The sequence below is a fragment of the Dasypus novemcinctus genome, chromosome 3 (assembly GCF_030445035.2).
Source record: "Dasypus novemcinctus isolate mDasNov1 chromosome 3, mDasNov1.1.hap2, whole genome shotgun sequence".
Lineage (NCBI taxonomy): Eukaryota > Metazoa > Chordata > Mammalia > Cingulata > Dasypodidae > Dasypus > Dasypus novemcinctus.
Window position 1 is genome coordinate 118,420,994 of NC_080675.1, and position 19,798 is coordinate 118,440,791.

The following is a 19,798-nucleotide window of genomic DNA, read 5'->3' on the forward strand; positions in this document are numbered from 1 at the left end:
AAGGCTTCTGTGGTGATTCGGGCCTTTAGCTGGCTGAGGACATCTCTCCCCCATAAGATGGTTTGGACAGACGAAAGGACGAGTGGGCGAATTTGGCCTTCGTGGCCTTCTTGGTCGCTCCAATGCAGAGGTTGGGATGTTTTCCAGGAGGTAGCAGCTCCCGTGGCGCCGATGACTTGAGGGCCGGTCTCTAGGGGCCAGTGATTGAACGCAATGACTTCGAAGGGAACACAGGAGACTTCAGCGCCAGAATCTAGAAGTCCATCGAGCCATTGCCCATTGATTTTGAGCTCCAGTGAAGGTTTCTGGCAGCGTGTGATGGGCATTGTCCACATTATGGCTGGAGAATTCTTCTGGGGGCCTCTTGGGGGTGGGGCTGAGGCCTGCCCCGCTGGGAGTTTAAAGGCTGCTGAGGACTTTGGGCAGAACGGCAGTCACGGGCCCAGTGATATCCTTTCCCACAGCGCGGACATGGCGTAGAAGGGCCCCTTGGCCGCCGCAATGGCGGGTCTGAGCGAGGCGCTGGGCCTGGTTGGGAGCACTCGCGGATGAAGTGGCCGGGCTGGCTGCACCGAAAGCAGACAGAAGTGGGGCCGGATGAAACAGCCATGGCAGAGGCAAGGGCAGTAGTGAGTGTTTTGACTTGTGGGTCGACGTCACGGCAAGCAAGGACCCATTCGTGCAGAGCCTTGTTGCGTATGGGAAGGACTACGGTCCGGAACGGCACAAGGCACCCATCAATGACTAACTCTTTGGCTAACGCAAATTGGGCATCCTCGCTGGAAATTTTCCGTTGACAAGCTTCCAGGATGTGGGCGACAAATGCTGGGAAGGTCTCATTGGAGTCCTGAAGCAGCTGCGCGAGCTTGGTGGGCTGCTTGGTGGAAACTAGAGAGAATGACCGCTGGACGAGGACTTTTACCCGGTGCCAAAACCCTGGGTCAATTTCGAGATAAGAACGAGGGTTTGCATAATTGTTGGTGCCCGTGTATGCATCGGAGGGATCGAGGACGCCGGCTTGGGCATTTTCCACGATTTGCCGGTCAACAGCCGCTTGGTAATGGGCGTGCCATTCAATGAATTGACCTGGCGTTAAGATGGCACGGGCTAGTGCAATCCAGTCATATGGGAGAACGAGTTGGGTCCCCAACTCCTCAAGTAGTTGCTGCGCATAAGGGCTGCCAATCCCGTCTTCCTTTACAGCTTTGCGGAGGGTTCTGACCTCTTCCGCTGTAAAGGGTAGCCAAGTTTGGGGTCGCTGTGGCGTAGGCTGCGGATTCAGCGGATACAGCTGAGGGGTTTGAGAAGGTGTGGCACCGGGGACCGATGGAGCAGCCAAGGCAGGTGAAGGACTATTGCCGTACGGCGGCAGCAAGGGATAAGCGGAACACGGGTGAGAAAATGGCGGCTTAGCGGCTTCCGGGCGACAACAAGATGGCGGCGGGACCCTTCCGGGCGCCGGCCAAGATGGCGGAGCAGCCACATCCGGCAGCGGACAAAATGGCGCAAGGGGCGTTTCCAGTTTAGCAGAAGATGGCGACCATGCAGTTTCCGGGCCTGAACCGGATGCTGACTGGGCAGGAAGAGGCGGGTAGAGGCAGGAGGAGGAGGACACTGGCGGAGAAGAAGCCGGATGTGCACCATCTTGGGCAGAAGTGGGGGAAGAAGGCGGAAGTCCGCCATCTTGGGGAGCAGCAGGAGTGGTTTCTGTCTGCTGCGGGGAGCTCGGGTGGGGAGGTTCGCGCTCGAGAGCAGCAGCAAGTTGGTTAGACAGAGAGTCAGTGTCGGCGGACTCATCGGGATCACAGTCTAGAGGCCGTTTGGGAGAAGCTTCATAAACGGCTTCGCAGAGAGACAGATAAAGCAGATACAACCCCCAGATATTGGTTCCTTTGAGGGCTAAAGAGACCCATGGGAGTTATGGTCATGGCCGATGGGGTTAACTACCAGGGCAGATGGCCCCTCTTTGGAAATGGTGTGTATGTGTGATGAATCTGGACTCAGATGGGATCTCCCTTCATAAGACTTTCATGCTAATGTGCTGGAGGTGCAGTTAATGTTGGGGTTTAAGATATATTTAGGGGATTTGAATCTCTGGACTGACAATGTGATAGCCAGATCCTGAGCCTCAACACACTCCAGCACCTACAATCTGATTTATTGGACTTACCACACTCAGCTAAGATGGAGGTGAAGAAGGACAACCACCACACCATGGAGCCTAGAGTGATTACAACTGAAAATGGGAGGATTGCATCCAGCATCCAGGTGGAATCTGAGCCTCCTCTTGACATAAAGGTGCAATGGACACAACCAATCCAGTGTCCACATAGAAGAGGTGGCATTGGATTGGGAAAAGTGGACATAATGGACAAAGGGTATGGGGAAAGGCAGGAAGAGATGAGAGGTGGAGGCGTCTTCGGGACATGGAGCTGCCCTGGATGGTGCTTCACCGGACATTGTAAATCCTCACAGGGCCTACATGATGGAATAGAGGAGAGTATGGGCCATGATGTGAACCAATGTATATGAGGTGCAGAGGTGCCCAAAGATGTACTTACCAAATCCAATGGATGTGTCATGATGATGGGAACGAGTGTTGTGGGGGGGGGGGGAGAGGGGGGGTGGGGGGGTGGGGTTGAATGGGACCTCACATATATATTTTTAATGTAATATTATTACAAAGTCAATAAAAAATAAAAAAATTAAAAAAAAAAATAAATAAATAAACGGCTTCGGTCGGAGCGCCAAGGAGACAGGCGCGAATGGCAACGAGAACGGGTAAGAGGCCTGTTGGGAAGGTGCGTTTCTCGTGCTCCATGGCGGAAGTGACTCGATCTATGAGTCGAGAGTATGTGTCCGGGCTCCAAAGTTGGCAGGTGGCGAGCCACGGATTAAAAGGGAGCAAGAGATCCCAGTACTTTTGGAGCTGCCGCAAGGAGACGCGGACTCCATTGGCATCGAGCAGGGCAGCGAGGGCCCTGACTTGCGGCGCCTGACGCAATGACAAAGAGGCGCCCATGATGGGATAGGGACGGGACGACGGCAAGGGGTCCCTTGGGGCTCGTCCGGGCGAGGGGTCCCTACCTGGAGAAGAGGACGATCACAGCAGCAGCAGCAGCAGAGAGGGGCCGGGGGAGGAGCTGCCACGTTGGGCGCCAGTTGTAGCTGAGCGAGAGGGTTTCGTCCTCGCTCAGGCCCAAGAGTCGGGGGGGCTTGCTCCTGCTGATCAGCCGGCGGGGGGTGCTCCAAGATGGAGCACCGGTTCTCCAGGCGTGGGGGACGCGCGGTTGAGGAAAAACCACGGAGACCGCTTGAGCGCAAGAACAGGTCTGCTTTATTACGGAAGTACACTTAGCTATATAGGGTTGGGTAGAGGGAGGGGTGTGATGAAGGGAGGGCTGGCTAAGGGGCGGCTGTGGATAGGCTGAAGCTGATGGATAGACCTGAGGTAAGCAGTTACTGGGGAAGAGGGCAGATTGTAGGTTGGCAATATGGGCGGGACTGGTGGGAAGGACGGCGGGGCTGGAAGGGGAGGAGGAGTGGGGAAAGGCGGCAACATGGGACAGTCCATATGTTAGGTCACAAAACAAGTCTCAATAAATTCTATAGTGATTTTAATGGTCTGCAGTATACTCTGCTAGTTTGGTGGCTGATTACCTTCCTAACCACTCTCTACAATAGCCGAGATTTGATAGCATTATTCCACCCAAATTCTGATACTGGGCTGAAAAAGTTATTGGCCTCATTATGTTGCCCCATGTCTACATTTATAGAAGGTAGTTTGCCAAAATATCATTATATTGTCTGACCTAAGTTGTCTCTTCCTCAGTTTAACTTCATAAAGTTAGATTATAAGCACAACATAAGCCAAAAAAGGAAAGAAATATTTTATTTCTCAATAACTAATGACTTTTCTATGAACTTATTCAGAATTGATTCATTATCCAAACATTCTCTCATATGGTATAGACTAATGTTATGGAGAGAAGATGAGAAGAAAAAAAGATTACAAAATTGCTATCCATACAAACCTAATATAGATTTGCTGTTTTGTAATTAGTAATATCTCTAAATGGAAACTATGATGTTTGGATGAATCTAGTCTATTCTAGCTCCTTTGCTGAGGCACAACACAACACCTTTCATATAGGAAGGTGAGAGTATATCAAGATTATTAGGAATATATGTTATGGAGTCAGAAAGACCAGGATTCAGGTCTTGGACTTGCCACTTCCAAGCTCCATGACTTTGGTCAAATTAAGTTTTATGAAACAGAAAAAGTAGATGATATCCCATACAGTTATAATAGGTAATTAAATGGGAAAATGCATCTAACACATATTGTTCTATCTATCTATCTATCTATCTATCTATCTATCTATCTATCTATCTATCTATCTGTCTGTCTATCTATCGTCTATCTGTATATATAGAATGCTTTTATTATATTATGGCACATACTAATTGTTGTCTATATTTTGCTAAGTCAGTAACTCAGAATGAGCTTAACATTCTATAGCAACACAGGCAGTCATCCAACATGAGTAATGGTACTTTACCCTGGAGATGACCCCCGTGAGTAGAGAATACCAAAAGTCCCATTTGCCTTAGCCCCAAATAGCAAACTTGTGAAGGAACAATGAAAGGGTTTTTAAGACTGGCGTGTGGAAGTAACTGATTTATTTTCCATTAGGGAATGAGGAGTTTCACAGAAGCAAATTTTCTAAATAAAGAAGGTGGTTGAAAGATCAATTTGTTTGATCATCCAGAGCTGATATTTAGAATGTTATTTATTTATTTATTTCCTTATTTATTTATTGCATGGTGCAAATACTTTTAGATGCCTACCCCCAAAATAATCCTCAATCACTCCTAGATGCCAGAATGTAGATGCTGTAAATCAGTTTGAACCAAGTATGACACTCCCATATTCCTTGCTGGAGACATTTTTGAGGGTCTGTTTGTGGCCTATTCTAGTCAGGGAATCTAGAAGTCTGGTGGTTGTAGCAGCATCTGAAAAATTGCCCTGGTTTCTAAGGGGGAGATGGCAGAAGTTGACAGCTACTCGCAGCTTCTGAATGTTCTCAAGTCTAAATGTAATTGATTCCTGGAACTGGTGCAGTGAATTTGCAGCTATGAAGGGAGCCAGTTCAAGGACAAACCTGAAATTCTAAATAGAGGTGACAGCAGAGACCTGAGCTTCTTATACTGGAGACTCAGAGTTTCCTACACAATATCAATTCCCCCCTCTTCCTTATTAACAGAACCCTGATTTTGTTGGGGGGTAGTAATGTGATGAACTAAAAGTACACATTCTGGCATTCCTTGTGAATCGGGACCATGTGACATGGTTGGTTGGTTAAGGCACCCAGAAAAACTCTTTGAGAGGGAAAAATGAATCACATGAAATGTGCCCTTTTATTCTTGTCAGTTCCTTGTCCTGACTTGAAAAGTGATGCAATATTAGAGACAGAGAAACTGTTTGTAACCACAAAGCAACCATGAGAAAAAGGACCCAAAACTCATAGAGACTTTGACTTTGATATCAAGTCCTTGAACTAAGATCTGCCACCACTAAGTTGTAGAATTCCTATTATGGGAAGAAAATAAAACCTTTATCTTGTGGTAAGTCCTAAATTTGGTATACTGACTAAACCAACTTTCATCCAAACTATATTAGTATTTCTTGTTGTGTGGCAGAATAATTGTTCATAAATTTTAAGCAAATTAGAGTTTTGGGTTTTCTTTTGCTTACAGATTTAAAAAAAAATATCCGAAATGCTACCCTCTCTTAAGAGTGATCAAAAGCAAGTAGGGTTATTTTTTCCAACACTAAATTACACTAGACTGTTATATGAAATTTTAAAATGTACATATAGATTGTAATTTTCTACAGATTATTTTATCCCCACCCATCAAAATTTTTTTTTATAATCAGGTATAGTCAGGGAAAGCAGATAAGCAGTCATGTTGATATTTCATAATCTGTATTTTGGCTTCTGGATATTTTCTTGGTAGAACATATCTTGTTTCTAAATGCTGAATTTTATAAAACATACATCTCGATACAATATTTCTATCTGTGTTTATGTTGTAAATTTTCCATTTTTATACCCAAAAGTCAATGCAGCATTTTTTAAATCTGAGGAAAAAACAAATTTATACTCAAAATACAATATGGTAGAACATTATAATCATGTATAGATACTTTGAAAGTCTTTTAAAATATCAAAACAGAGTTTTATTAGAATAAGAAAAGTTTGTGATTGCACAAAAAGAAATTCTTTGTTAAAAATAATGTTAGTTGTTTGATGAGCCAAAAATGATATTGTAAGAGTTTTATATACTCATTTTCTCAGTTTATTACCTATATGTAAACTACATATAGGTAGCTTACTTGATTTTAGTTAAAATTTAGCAAATCAGTTATAGATTTTTGGTTGATAAATTACCCATTCTAAGTTATCTACTTTAAAATAATGGGAAAGATTTTTGTGGTTTGTATTTTGGCTCATTTTTAGAAACAGATTACTTATGCTAAGTAAGAAATAGCTGTAGTTGTAATTACTGCAATGTCATTCTGAATAGGTTAAATTCTTTTTAAAGAATTATTTAATTTATTTATCACCCCCCCCCTTGCCTCTTGCTTGCTGTCTCCTCTCTGTGTCCATTTGCTGCATGTTCTTCTGTTTCTGCTTATCTCCCTTTGTTGTGTCATCTTGCTGTCCCACCTCTCCACCAGCATGGGCCATCAGCTCTCTGCAGGCACGGGCCATCAGCTCTCTGTGGGCATGGGCAGCTCGCCTTCACAAGGAGGCCCTGAGACGTGAACCCAGGACCTCCCATATGGTAGATGGAAGCCCAATCAATTGAGCCACATCTGCTTCCCTGAATAGGTTAAATTTTAATTAGGTAGAAGTGTAGAAAGCATGATAGTCTGCAAGATAAACATAGTGATAAAGCTATAGAAAATATACATAGAAAAGCCTGCTTTTGAGAAAAAACATGCAGATAATCTGGGCTTTGTTTTATTAATTTACTGGCTATAATGGTTTTCCATGCCCTTTCTGTAACAGATGCAACTGTTAAGAATATATGAGCAATTATACTAAGTATTAGCATTTTCTGAATATTTGCTATGGGTAGGTAGTCTGATAATAACATTGTATACAAATGTTTTAAATAAAATGAATAATTAACATTACTATAGATGAGGTCTAGCAACATAAGTAATGATAAAAGATGGAGAAAAAAGATTTTCCATTTGGTACATGCTGTAAATATTGAACCGATTGAAGACAGTGATTATGAATTACTAATAATTTCCTACTGCCTATCACAACATTTGAATCATAGTAAATATTCAATACATTTTTGCTGAAAGAATTGAAATCTTATTTTTTAAAGGATATTTTAAAAGACTGAACTATAAAATATGATGTTACCCCATACAAATATTTTAAAAATATGATCCAGAATATGAAACACATATGGAGATCTTATACATTAGCCTCTCTTTTTTCTTTTTTTTAAGATTTATTTATTCCTCTCCCCTCCCCCACCATTGTCTGCTCTCTGTCTACTCATTGTGTGTTCTTCTCTGTCTGCTTGTATTCTCATTAGGCAACTCTAGGAACCTATCTTGAGATCTTCAGGAGTGGGAGAGAGGCAATCATTCTCTTGTGATACCTCAGCTACCTTATCTGCTGTGTCTCTTATTGTTTCTCCTCTGTGTCTCTTTTTGTTGCATCATCTTGCTGTGCCAGCTCTCTGAGTGGGCCAGCACTCCTGTGCAGAGTAGCATTCCTGCATGGGCAGAACACCTGCATGGAGTAGCACACCTGTGCGGGGCAGTACTCTGCACAGGCCAGCACTCTGCGTGGACCAGCTCACCACATGAGACAGCTTGCCTTTACCAGGAGGCCCTGCACCTCCTATATGGTAGATGGGAGCCCAATTGCTTGAGCCACATCTGCCTCCCCACATTAACCTTGCTTAATAGCTAAAAGAGAGACAATTAGGAGAAAGGTGTAAGATGATGTAAAATAGATCTTGAAGCAATATTCAATGCAGTGATTTTGAGATTATGGGAGAAAATTTAATGGCATTTTTTCATTTGCATAGTTCTGGACACTGAATATTTTAACCATGCCAAAGAGAAACTTATTGAGGATTTGTCCTGAACAAAATGATAAACTCTTGGAAATTTTGCAGCTTAAGTGGTGCCATTATTCCTTCTTATTGTGTGCAACGGGATAAAAATGTCACCCTTTACTTTCTTTTCTTCCAATGCATTTTATTTCCTTTATCCTTTCATGTCACCTGCTGTCTTTGTAAATTGGCAGCTTTCAGGAGTTCCAGTGAAGTTCTGATATCATTGAGTGTTCTTATTCTTAATGTCTTCTAGCATCTGCTGTATTAGATTACACAAGAATGATTAAGACATGTTTCCTTGAACAGTTTAAAAATCCATCCTAAATGCATCATTGTAAATATTTTTTACTTTTCTCTTCTCTTTCCTTCTCTCTTTCTTTCTCTATTTTCACTCTCTCACAGCTGATGATTCATTCATATGACACCTCCTCAAGAATATGGCCAATTTTTCTCTAACTTTGCTTAATTTACAAGTCTTGTGGCTTTCTTTTTTCTTTCTTTCTTTTTTTTTTTTTTGGTGATAATGTATTTCTCAAGTTTTGTGTTTTAAGAGATTCCACTTCTGCTATTTCTGTCTTTTATCCCTTTGAAGAATGTAATTTTTCAGGCTATATATATATATATATTTTTTTAATTTTATTTACTTTGTAATAATATTACATTAAAAATATATATATATGAGGTCCCATTGAACCCTACCTCCCCCACCCCACCTCTCCCCCCCCTCAGCAACACTCCCTCCCATCATCATGACACAGCCATTGCATTTGGCAAGTATATCTCTGGGCACCCCCGCACCCCATGGTCAACGGTTCACACCATGGCCCACACTCTCCCCCATTCCATCCAGTGGGCCCTGTGAGGATTTACAATGTCCGGTGATTGCCCCTGAAGCACCATCCAGGGCAGCTCCATGTCCCAAAGACGTCAGGCTATATATTGAGTCTAGAAATAAGAAACTATAGCTCAATTTGACCCAGTATGATTCAAAATGGCATCACTGCTTCCTTCTCTAACAAGGTAGTTATGCATGTACTCATATGAGTATGTATGTATGTGTGTGTGTGCGTGAAATTGCTCTGAACTGTAATTGCTTGATGGCGACCCAAAAAAAGTATTCTTTAGTCTACTTTCCTCTGTAAAGTAGAAAGAATATGGTCATCGATAACATGGGTTCACATAAAACTCTATGCCCTGGATATTTCTAAGCCATAGCTTAAAATACCTTATCAACTATGGAACAAACCCACATCAGGATTGTAAAAGTATTATGATGAAAGATTGAGTGTGGGGGTGGGTATGTATGGTAGATTCTTACAAGGATCACTTTCGATAAAGTTGCTGGTAAAGTGTTAGAAACAACCTCTCACACTTCCCATCTCTCCACTCACCCACACAAAAGGGAGAGGTAGGTAAGTGTTTTTTACTTTAAGCCTAGTGAGAAACTTCAATGGGGTCAGTTAAAGATATGTGTCTCAAGTAGTTACAATGTACACTAAACTAGTAATGTCTGGCTGCTGCCTAGGAAACTGACAACACAGTGATGGGCTGAATAGCAGCTTTGATAACCATGCAATAAAGAGTTGTTGATATATTATAATAAGACAGCCTGTATAACCTAGAGTTGATGGAGCTAATAATTAGGTAATTGACTAGATTCCTAGGGACTAAGGAAGAAGTTAGTGACCTCCAGATCAGAATGCACTTGCCCAGATGGAGGGAAATGTAGAGAAACTATCAGCATTGGTGATGGGGGTTGGGGGGTGGAGGTAACCTCCAAAGGCCCCATGAAAATGCCTGACCAAAATGCAACTTTAAACATCTACCAGGCTAGAGAGCAAAGAAAGTCAATTTATAATAGTGCCAATCACTTTCCTGCACCCTTTAACTCTCCTCCATTACCTTGTCCAGCCTTAACTTGAAAGGTTTCAAAGCTGTAGGTGTTCAGTGGGAAAGAAAGTACGCTTGGGAGATGAAGCCAACCGCAGCAACTTCCAGAGGCTCTAGCCGGAGAAGGTGGAAAAAGCTTTCCCCTTGCGTAAAGGTGAACACTTTGACTATTATATGAAACTGGACATTTTAAATTAACATATCCAAACTCTGTGAAACAAATTAACCGGGATTGTCTACTACCAACCAGTGACCAAAACATCTTGCTGTTGCCCACATTTCCATCCAAGAGCAATGGAAGGACTATACCCATTGACATGGTTTAACGGGATAGTAAGAAACAAAAATAAAACCGCTTTCATGTTTAAATCCTGTGAGATTTTCTTGATCACATATTAATTCAAGTAGGTTTGCAGCCTTGAGCACATTAAAAACTATATATTAAAAAATTTAAAACTTAAAAAAAGTTACAGGCAGCATTATTTAAGTTGTCTAATACTATCTATCGCTAGGTCTTTTGGACTCTTCACCTCTGAGTAAGATGTAATATTTTGCAATATTCACTGGACTTGATCAGAGATACTGCACTCACACTCTGACAGCAAATATTCATTGAATACCTGCTTTGCACAAGGCCCTACACTAAGGAAATACTGATATACCTTTTCACTTAATATCAAAAATGCCCAGTAAAGCTACTGACACTAATAGCATTGTATATAATGAATTTGAACCTAAAGATGTTATGAAAATTACTCAAGTCACAGAGCAAGTAAGAAAAAAAGCTATTATCCTCATCCCCTTCTCTATATTACAGAGCAAGTTTTTCAGTACCTCGGGATACTAATAATTATTTTTAATGAATGTTCTGCCAAAGTGCAGGATAACAAAGGACAGAGGGAAAAAGCAACTGTTTTCTGAACAATTGTAGGATGAAAGAACTTACTTTCACTTTAGAAGCACACTTTATGGCTGAAAAAATATCTTCTTTTTCAACAAATATTTGAGGGTTCTGAGTCCCCAGTCCCATAGACAGTACTGTGAATGACCAAAAATTGGAATGAAATTTCCTTATTAGGAAAAGAATTTATGTCCTTATTAGGAAAAGATGGTAAGCCATAACTGGATGAAAAAATACATAATCAAATGTGAAAATCAGGGATAAGAACAATAAGTGATAAGGAAGAAAAAACCAAAGTACTTACCTGAGGCAGTTTTAGGGGAGAGGACCAGTGGAAGAAGGTGGGTTTGAGAGGGCCTGAGAGAATAGGCAGGTTTCAGAGAAATAGATCAATGATGGACCCTCTCACCCTTACAGATTAGAGGAATGGAAAAAACATCAGCTAGGCTTTTGGTTTCATTATGTGTTAGCACATCACTTTTCCTACCTGAATCTATTTAGACCTGGAACCCAATATGGTTTAATTATAAAAATGATTATTCCCTGGAATTATTCATACAATAGAATTAGACACTTACATCATAAAGGTAAGTGTAAACCTTTCTCTGACCGAGAGCTGAGTGGTTTTTTTTAAAATCATATATGCAGTGCCTAATCATGTTTTAGCTACAGAACAAAATAATTTAAGAGTATTTTTTTCCATTCAAGAGCAATACACTTCATGTTAAATAAAGATATTTAGAGTCAAATAATTGGAATTTTAGAATAATTGTTGCTCTGGTATTTTTTAACTCTCATTTATCAATAACTAATAAGATTTTCTAAGCATGATATTGTTTGATAGGGTTTCACTGAATTTATGCACCTTTTTTTTTTTTAAGTGAAAGCCTCAAATTGAAAATGCACAACATCTGCAAACCTGATTTTTAACAGCCCCTAGTACAGACAGTAAAGCTCTAAGGGCCTGTATATAAATAGGCATGTGGAAGATTTCCAAAATTTTTAAACTAATAAATCAGAATCGGAGAGAGAGAGTTTTTAAACTAATAAACAAGAATTGACAAAAGAGGGAAAGAAAGGAAAGAATATATTGGGACTAGCAGTAAAACAAACAAATGAACAAACAAACAAAAAACCCATAAAGCACACAGTAAAGTCGGTTGAATTGACAGGAATTTTTCAATAGTTTTGGATCCCAATTATCTACTCTATCCCATTCAACGATTTATTTAAATATTAACATTAACATTTCTTTTATTTGTGTTTAGAAACCCTCCCCCACACATACATAGATGCACATCAATGCATACAATGGTCTTAACATGTAAATAACTTTGTAGAGCTGCAATTTAAAGCTCTAGTTCCTCATCTAAATATGTATTTTGTTGACTTGACATGCCTCAGCATCAAATTTTCATACTAGAGAAGGAAGAAGTACCAGAAAATATCTAACTTGAGCTAGAATTGACCTTGCATAAAGTTTATCAATGCTCGTCCATGTATTGAAAAAAAGATTATTAGAAACAAAATAAACAAAAACAAGAACAGGGGAGTGGATGTGGCTCAAGCAGTTGAGCACCTGCTTCCCATATGGGGGGGCCTGAGTTCGATTCCTGTGCCACCTAAAAAAAAGACCAAACAAACAAAAAACAGCACAGGGGAGCCAATGTGACTCAGTGGTTGAGTGCTGGCTTCCCAATTATGAGTTCCCATGTTCAGTCCCTGACTCCAAGTACCTAAAACAAAACAAAATAAAACAAAAAACAGCAACAAAAGCAAGAACAACAGCAAAGCATGTGGTAACAAATGGGTTAATGTTCTGAAAAGAGTATAGGATTCATATGTTGCTAAACCAAGCTGAATTTGAAAGCAGGCTCTGCTTCTTAATAGTTATGAATCCCAAAGGAATGCTTCTCAAATTTGGGTGCATATCTATCACCTGAAAATCTTGTTAAAATGCACATTCTGATTCTGCAGGGACCTGAGATTCTATATTTCTATCCTACATGATGCTCGCGTTGCTGGTCCAAGGACCACCCTCTTAGTTGCAAGGTTCTAAGTAAGACAAGCCATGTAAGACTACAGAATTGCAGTTCCTAATCTCTTAGGAAGACATACTAATTCCCGTGTGATTGTAAAGAAGTGAAGGCAGTAATTCCATTAAACTACCAGTGTCCTGCATGCAGTAGACCTCAATGAAAGCCTTTGGTGAAACAAGATGCCTTTGAAACTTTGAAACGTCTTCCCATCATTCTAATGTGGTTTACCTTGGGGCAGGTTTACATAGGTCTTTAAATTTTCTCCCTAAGGGATAGTTTTGACAGCTAAATTAGCAATTCCTATAAAATATTCCAAGTAATAGTGTTTAGGAGATTGCAAATCCCCTACTAGTAGTCAAGGGTTAATTAACATTGCAAAAGCAAGGGTTTCAGGCATTGCTATAGTTCTCATCCTTGGGCTATTAGTAAAATGACCTTGAGGCAACCAGCTGTCACTTAGACAAAATGCCTTATAAGGCCTGAAATAAGACACCACATTATATCCTCACCAAATCTGCATTTCAAACCCAGTAAAAACGCAGCTGTCTGTCAGCCTGTCAGGAATCATCCAGCTTGAACCTAAATGCGTTTTTACGCTTTTCACCACGAATTTTAACGGTGACAAATGGAGGGATGGCTTCTTTATCCTAATGAACTCTCACCACCTCTGAAAGATTTCCCTCCTCTTAAATGTTTCCTGAAACAAGACATGCAATGTCTGTGTCACAGAAGATGTTATGGCTCATTTGTCATCTAACCTTGCACCTCTCAGAAGTCTGGTACCTTCAAGGTAGGAGAACAGTTCTTTAAGGTGGTGAATTCTAACTCTTTGAAATTGTGATTCATTGTCTAACTCCACTTAAGGTATTTTCAACTTCTCCATTTCAAAGTAAATTTTTAACTACTATATTAATAATCATGACGGCATGTCTCTCTTGAGAAATGAACAAATACACATTTTGTCATGATTCTGAATTCACTGACTTCTCTTTAATATTAATGCCTCTAAATTTGTTTATTGAGTGTCATTTTAGCACACCTTTTTTTTGAAACTAAAGGAAGGCCATTAATAATATAATTCATGTATGAAATGTTTAATATTTAACACTATCTCCTACCTACTCCCAAATTAATATATTAATCTAGATGCATTATTATGCTAAAGGAAATGTTAGAAAATGTTATGGACCCAAAGGAGCAATGTCTAGTTAATTACTAGAGAGTAATATCCATCTGGTAAATTCTGTCTTCCCTGGTTTATTCTCTGATAGGTCTCCAGATGATCTCTGCAACTGTCTCCTTAAGCACGCATAGGTTTCAGAGGTTATTAGTAGTAATTGTGTTGCATAACTAAGGGAATTTTGTTTAGTGTAATGGAAGCAGCAATGTCATTATTAGTTGATTAATCTGAACAATCCTTGACAATATATACCACCAACTATGACTCCAACTGGTGGCAGCTCATTATTCTGATTGCTATTTGATTTGCAGTATTATCAACCACGAAATGAGCGACATGGACCAGGGAAGAAAGGCAATAATTGGAGGATGTTTTCATGAGCATAGGCCAATGGGATACATGATGGTTTCATTGTTTAGGAAAATAAATCTGCATCAAGAGATTGAAATTTTGAGATTATATTTAGAGGCTAGAATTCTAGTAGAATAGTGCATGAAACTTAATACCATCCATCCTACATTTAGAATATTTATCATAGGAACAGATTTTTTGGTCAAATTAAAATATGAAGTAGAGAAGGCATTATGATGGATTTATAGTATTTGCCAAAGGACAACTTCAATTGCAAAACAAGGCAAAAACACAGAATAAGGGTTTGCCAGTAGGGGGAGTAACTAGTAAGAATTTTGGAGAGTTAAATACTAGAGGACTGTCCAAGAGAGAAAACACATTAACTGCACTAACACTACACCCTTGGAAAAATCTAAGCAGAAGCACCTTAAGTTAAGTTTAAAACATTAAATATTTTCTGGTGAATTCCAATACCATTTTCACTAATAATAAGGCTGTGCATATCCCCTCCATACCATTTTCTTTATTTTTTGCCTTTTTTTTTCTTTTGTTCATTTTGTTGCTCCAAATGATAACACATGAAGCTTTTAACATAAAAAAAAAAATACAGACATAAAAAAGACCAAAAATAATGGATCCACAATGTTCAGATACATACACCATTGATCCTTTGGACAATATTCTTCTAGCCTTAGCCATTTTCTTATACATACACACACACACACACACACAAACACACATGTTTGATATGCAGGATAGATACAAATATAAATTAGTTTTTTAATAAATATATTAACCATTTTTCGAACTGTTTATTTTATTTGACAATATATCAAATATTTCTGTTGTAAACATACAACAGGAAGCAATGATTACATTGTGTTCAATCTCAGGGTGTAACTAAAAAATTATTAAACCATTCATGTTAATCACTTTACCACTCTGAACTCCCAGAGCACATTTTTGGTACTGTTTTATGGCATTTGTACCTGCTACTATTCATTACTGTACAGTCATTTAAACTTTTCCTCATTTATTAGCCTCTTTGTTCCTACAGGGTAGGAGCCTCTCTCTATTTCTCATTGGTCTCCATATTTGCTACCAAATCCATGGGGGTGCTTAGGTATTATTTTTACTGAATGCATAACTATTTCAGGGAAAGAACAAAGAATACTAACTAAGTTACTTACAATGTTGCTTCAAGCTACTGAGTTTGTGAAAGCAAAGTAGATTCTGGAGTGATACAAACTAAAAAAAGTCCTATTTTCTCCCTCTTTTCCTTCCTCCTTTTCCTAAGAAGACTCAGCTACTGGGATTCTGCAAAGTCTAATAAACATCTTTTATGGTGGCTGGGATGTAGAAGATCCAAAAAAGAGGGCAAGTAAAAAAAAAATGGGTCCATAATTTTTTGCAGTGGCAGAATGCTAGATCTGTTACTTCCTCTTCCAGTTCTTCTATTATTAAAAAATAAAAAATAAAAAAACTTTACATGGGGATGGGAGCAAGATGGCAACTGAGTAAGGTGTTCCAAGAGTGAGCTTGTCCTACAGGGCATCCAATAATCTAAACAGAGCTATCAAAAGCATCTGTTTGGGGGATCCAGGAGACCAGAAGAGCATCCTGCAACATCCTTGGAAAATTGAAAGGAGACTGCATATCTGCAGTGAAGATTCCTGAATAGAGCACTCAGTGCCATGGAGGTTGGTGCACATATTCCAATGGCAGTGCAGCTGACCTGGGAGATTATCCAAGGCAGGCGTTAAAGCGCCATTGCCCAAATCTGGGGAAGGAAGAGATGGCTGGCCATCAACATCAGCTACTGATTAGTAAATCAGCTGGCTAAAGTATAATCCTGAAAACAGTTAAAGTTTGAACTTGTCCAAGTCTTAAAGAGGCTGGTAGCCACCATTTTAACTCCATCTCCTGCAGTAGGTGAAGACGGGATGACTGAAAATCACAGTGATGATAGGGAGTACCTTTGATTCCATCTCTACTCCTGCCCCCCCTCCCATAGGACAGGAGGAGCCTCTGTTTCCTCAGACTCTCAGGGCAACTGCAAGAAGTTTGGCATAAGTGAACATGACTGTTAGGCACCTGTGACTCCACCCTTACCCCCAATAGGACAAGAGGAGGGTGGTGCTTCCCAGCCACTCTGGGTAATTGCAGGTAATTTCGGACCACACAGACTGAATAGTCAGAAACTTGTAGCTCCACCCTAGCTCCCAAGTAGGATAGGAGGGGAGCTGCATTTCTTCAGCTTTTCTGGGCAATGGGAACTGAACTGTTGTGCACTGTGGATCAATTGCAACCCCCTAATAGGATAGGAAAGGGCTGGTGTTTCCTCAGACTTTCCAGGCAACAGCATGCACTTCTGGCACTTCTGACTGAACTTTGAGTGCCTGTACTTCAATCCCCACTCCCTAAAGGATTAGATTATTGGGCACTCTGCAGGTTCCATTCCCACCCCTGTCAGGGAAGGAGGAGCACTGGTGCTACATCAGTCTTCCTAGGCAGCTTCAGGCATTTGGACCCCCATGGCATACAATGCTACCCACACCTGCAGGTTCATCCCTGCTTCAAGCAGGGGATTAAGGTGTATGAAACTTCATTGTTCTTTTTGGGCAACTACAGACTGTCTTGGCCTACATGACTTGGACTATTACACATGGTTATGGCTCTGTACTTAATCCATATAGAGGAGAAAGATGGGAGAAGGTTCATCAGTTCCTCAGGATGTATCAACTACATCCTTGGCTCTTACTACACAACCAGCAAGAGAGGAAGGGCAAGAAAGCCCTAAACTAAAGTGAGAAACTTCACCCAGAATAAATATATCTAGTAAGCCAAATGCCAAGACACCAATAAAATATTACATCCCATACAAAGAAGCAGGAAGATATGGCCTAGTCAAAGGAACAAGATAAGTATCCAGATGACATGAAGGAGTTAAGACAAGTAATCATAGATGTTCAAACAAATCTCCTTAATAAATTCAATGAGATGGCTAAAGAGATTAAGGCTATTAAGAAGACATTGGGTGACCATAGCGTAATTTGAAAACATACTTAGAAAAATAGCAGGTTTTATGGGAATGGAAGGCACAATAAATGAAATTAAAGATACACTGGAGGCATATAATAGCAGAAGAAAAGACAGGTGTGCTTGAAGATATGACTTCTGAAAGCAATCATACAAAAGAACAGATGAAGAAACAAATGGAAAAAAAATGAATAGGGTCTCAGAGAACTAAATGACTGCAAGACACATGGAAACATACATGTCATGGGTGTCCTAGAAGAAGAAAAGAAGGGAAAGGGGGAAAAAGGAATATTTAAGAGAAATAATGGTAGAAAATTTCCCAAACCTGTTGAAGAACATAGACTTCTGTGTCCAAGAGTCACATGGACTCTGATCATGATGGAATAAAGTTGGTCTGAATAGACCAACTCCAAGACATGCACTAACACATAGAGAAAATTCTGAGAGCAACAAGACAAATGCAATGCATCACATACTGAATAAGATTAACTTCCAATTGCTCATCAGAAACCATGGAGGAAAGAAGGCAGAGGTATGATATTTTTAAGAAAATATATCAAGAGAAAAACTGCCAGCCAAGAAACTTATAACTAGCAAGATTGTCTTTCAAAAATGAGGGTGAGTTTAGAATAGTCACAGAAAAACAGAAACTGAGAGAGTTTGTAACCAAGAGATGGGTGTTGCAGGAAATACTAAAGGGAATACTACAGCCTGAAAAGAAAAGACAGGAGAAAGAGGCTTGTAAGAGAATTTAAAAATGAAGATTATATCAGTAAAATAACTAAAAGTGTGAAAAAGAGTGGTGAAAATAAAATATGACAGATAAAACCCAAAGGTCAACATGGATGAAATAAGGACAGCTTTACAATAATAACATTGAGGTTAATGGATTAAACTCTCCAATCAAAAGACACGGACTGACAGAATGTATAAGAAAATATAAACTATCTATATTCTGTCTACAAAATACTCAACTCAGGCCCAAGGATACAAATAGACTGGAAGTGAAAGGCTGATAAAAGATATTCCACACATGCAGTAACCCTCCCAAAATGCTAGAGTAGTCTTATATGATGATATAGACTTTAAAACTGAAACTATTATTAAAGAAAAGGAAAGACATTATATATTAATAAATGAGGCAATTCACCAGAAAGAAATAACAATCATTAATGTATATACACTTATTCAGGATTCCTCAAATTACATGTGGCAAACACTAACAAAACTGAAGGAATAACTAAATATCTCTAGAAAAATAGTTGGAGACTTCAGTACATCACCCTCAGCACTGGACAGAACATCTGAGCAGGGGATCAAAAAAGAAGCAGAGAGTTTGAGTAATATGATAAGTGGACTAAACCTAATAGACATATAGAGAACATTGCACCCCAAAACAGCAAGATATACATTCTTCTCAAGTGCTCATAGATCCTTCTCTAGGATAGACTATATTTTGGCCTACAAAGCAGATCTCAGAAAATTCAACATGATCAAAATTGTACAAAGCATCTTTGTTGATCATGATGGAATAAAGTTGGCAATCAAGAAGAGACAGAAAAAGGGAAAAATTACAAATGTATGAAGATTAAACAACACACTTTTAAATAATTCATGGGTCAAAGAAGAAACTGTGAGAGAAATCAATAAATATCTTGAGATGAATGAAAGGAAAACAACACATCATAAGCCATGGGATGCAATGAAGGCAGTGATGAGAGGAAGTTGATAGTCCTTAATGCTTACATTAAAAAAGAAGAAAGAACTAACTACACAGCTGGAGGAACTAGAAAAAGAACATCAAACTAGTCCCGAAGCAAGTAGAAGGAATGAAATAAAAAAGGATCAGAAAAGAAATGAATGAAATTGAGAAAAACTAACAAAATCAAAAGTTGGTTTTTTAATAGATTAACAAAATTGACAAACGATTAGCTAGACTGACAAAAAAAGAGAGAGAGAAGATGCATATAAATAAAATTAAAAATTAAAATGGGAACATTACTGCTGACCCCATAGAAATAAAAGAGATCCTAAGAGGATAATATGAATAACTGCATGCAAACACACTGGACAATATAGTCATAATGGAAAAATTCCTATGAATGTAGGAACAGTCTATATTGACCCTAGAAGAGATAGGAGACCTCAATAAACCAATCACAAGTAAAGAGATTGAAATAGTCTTTAAACAACTCTCCAAAATGAAAGGCTCAGGAGTAGATGGCTTCACTGATGAGTTTT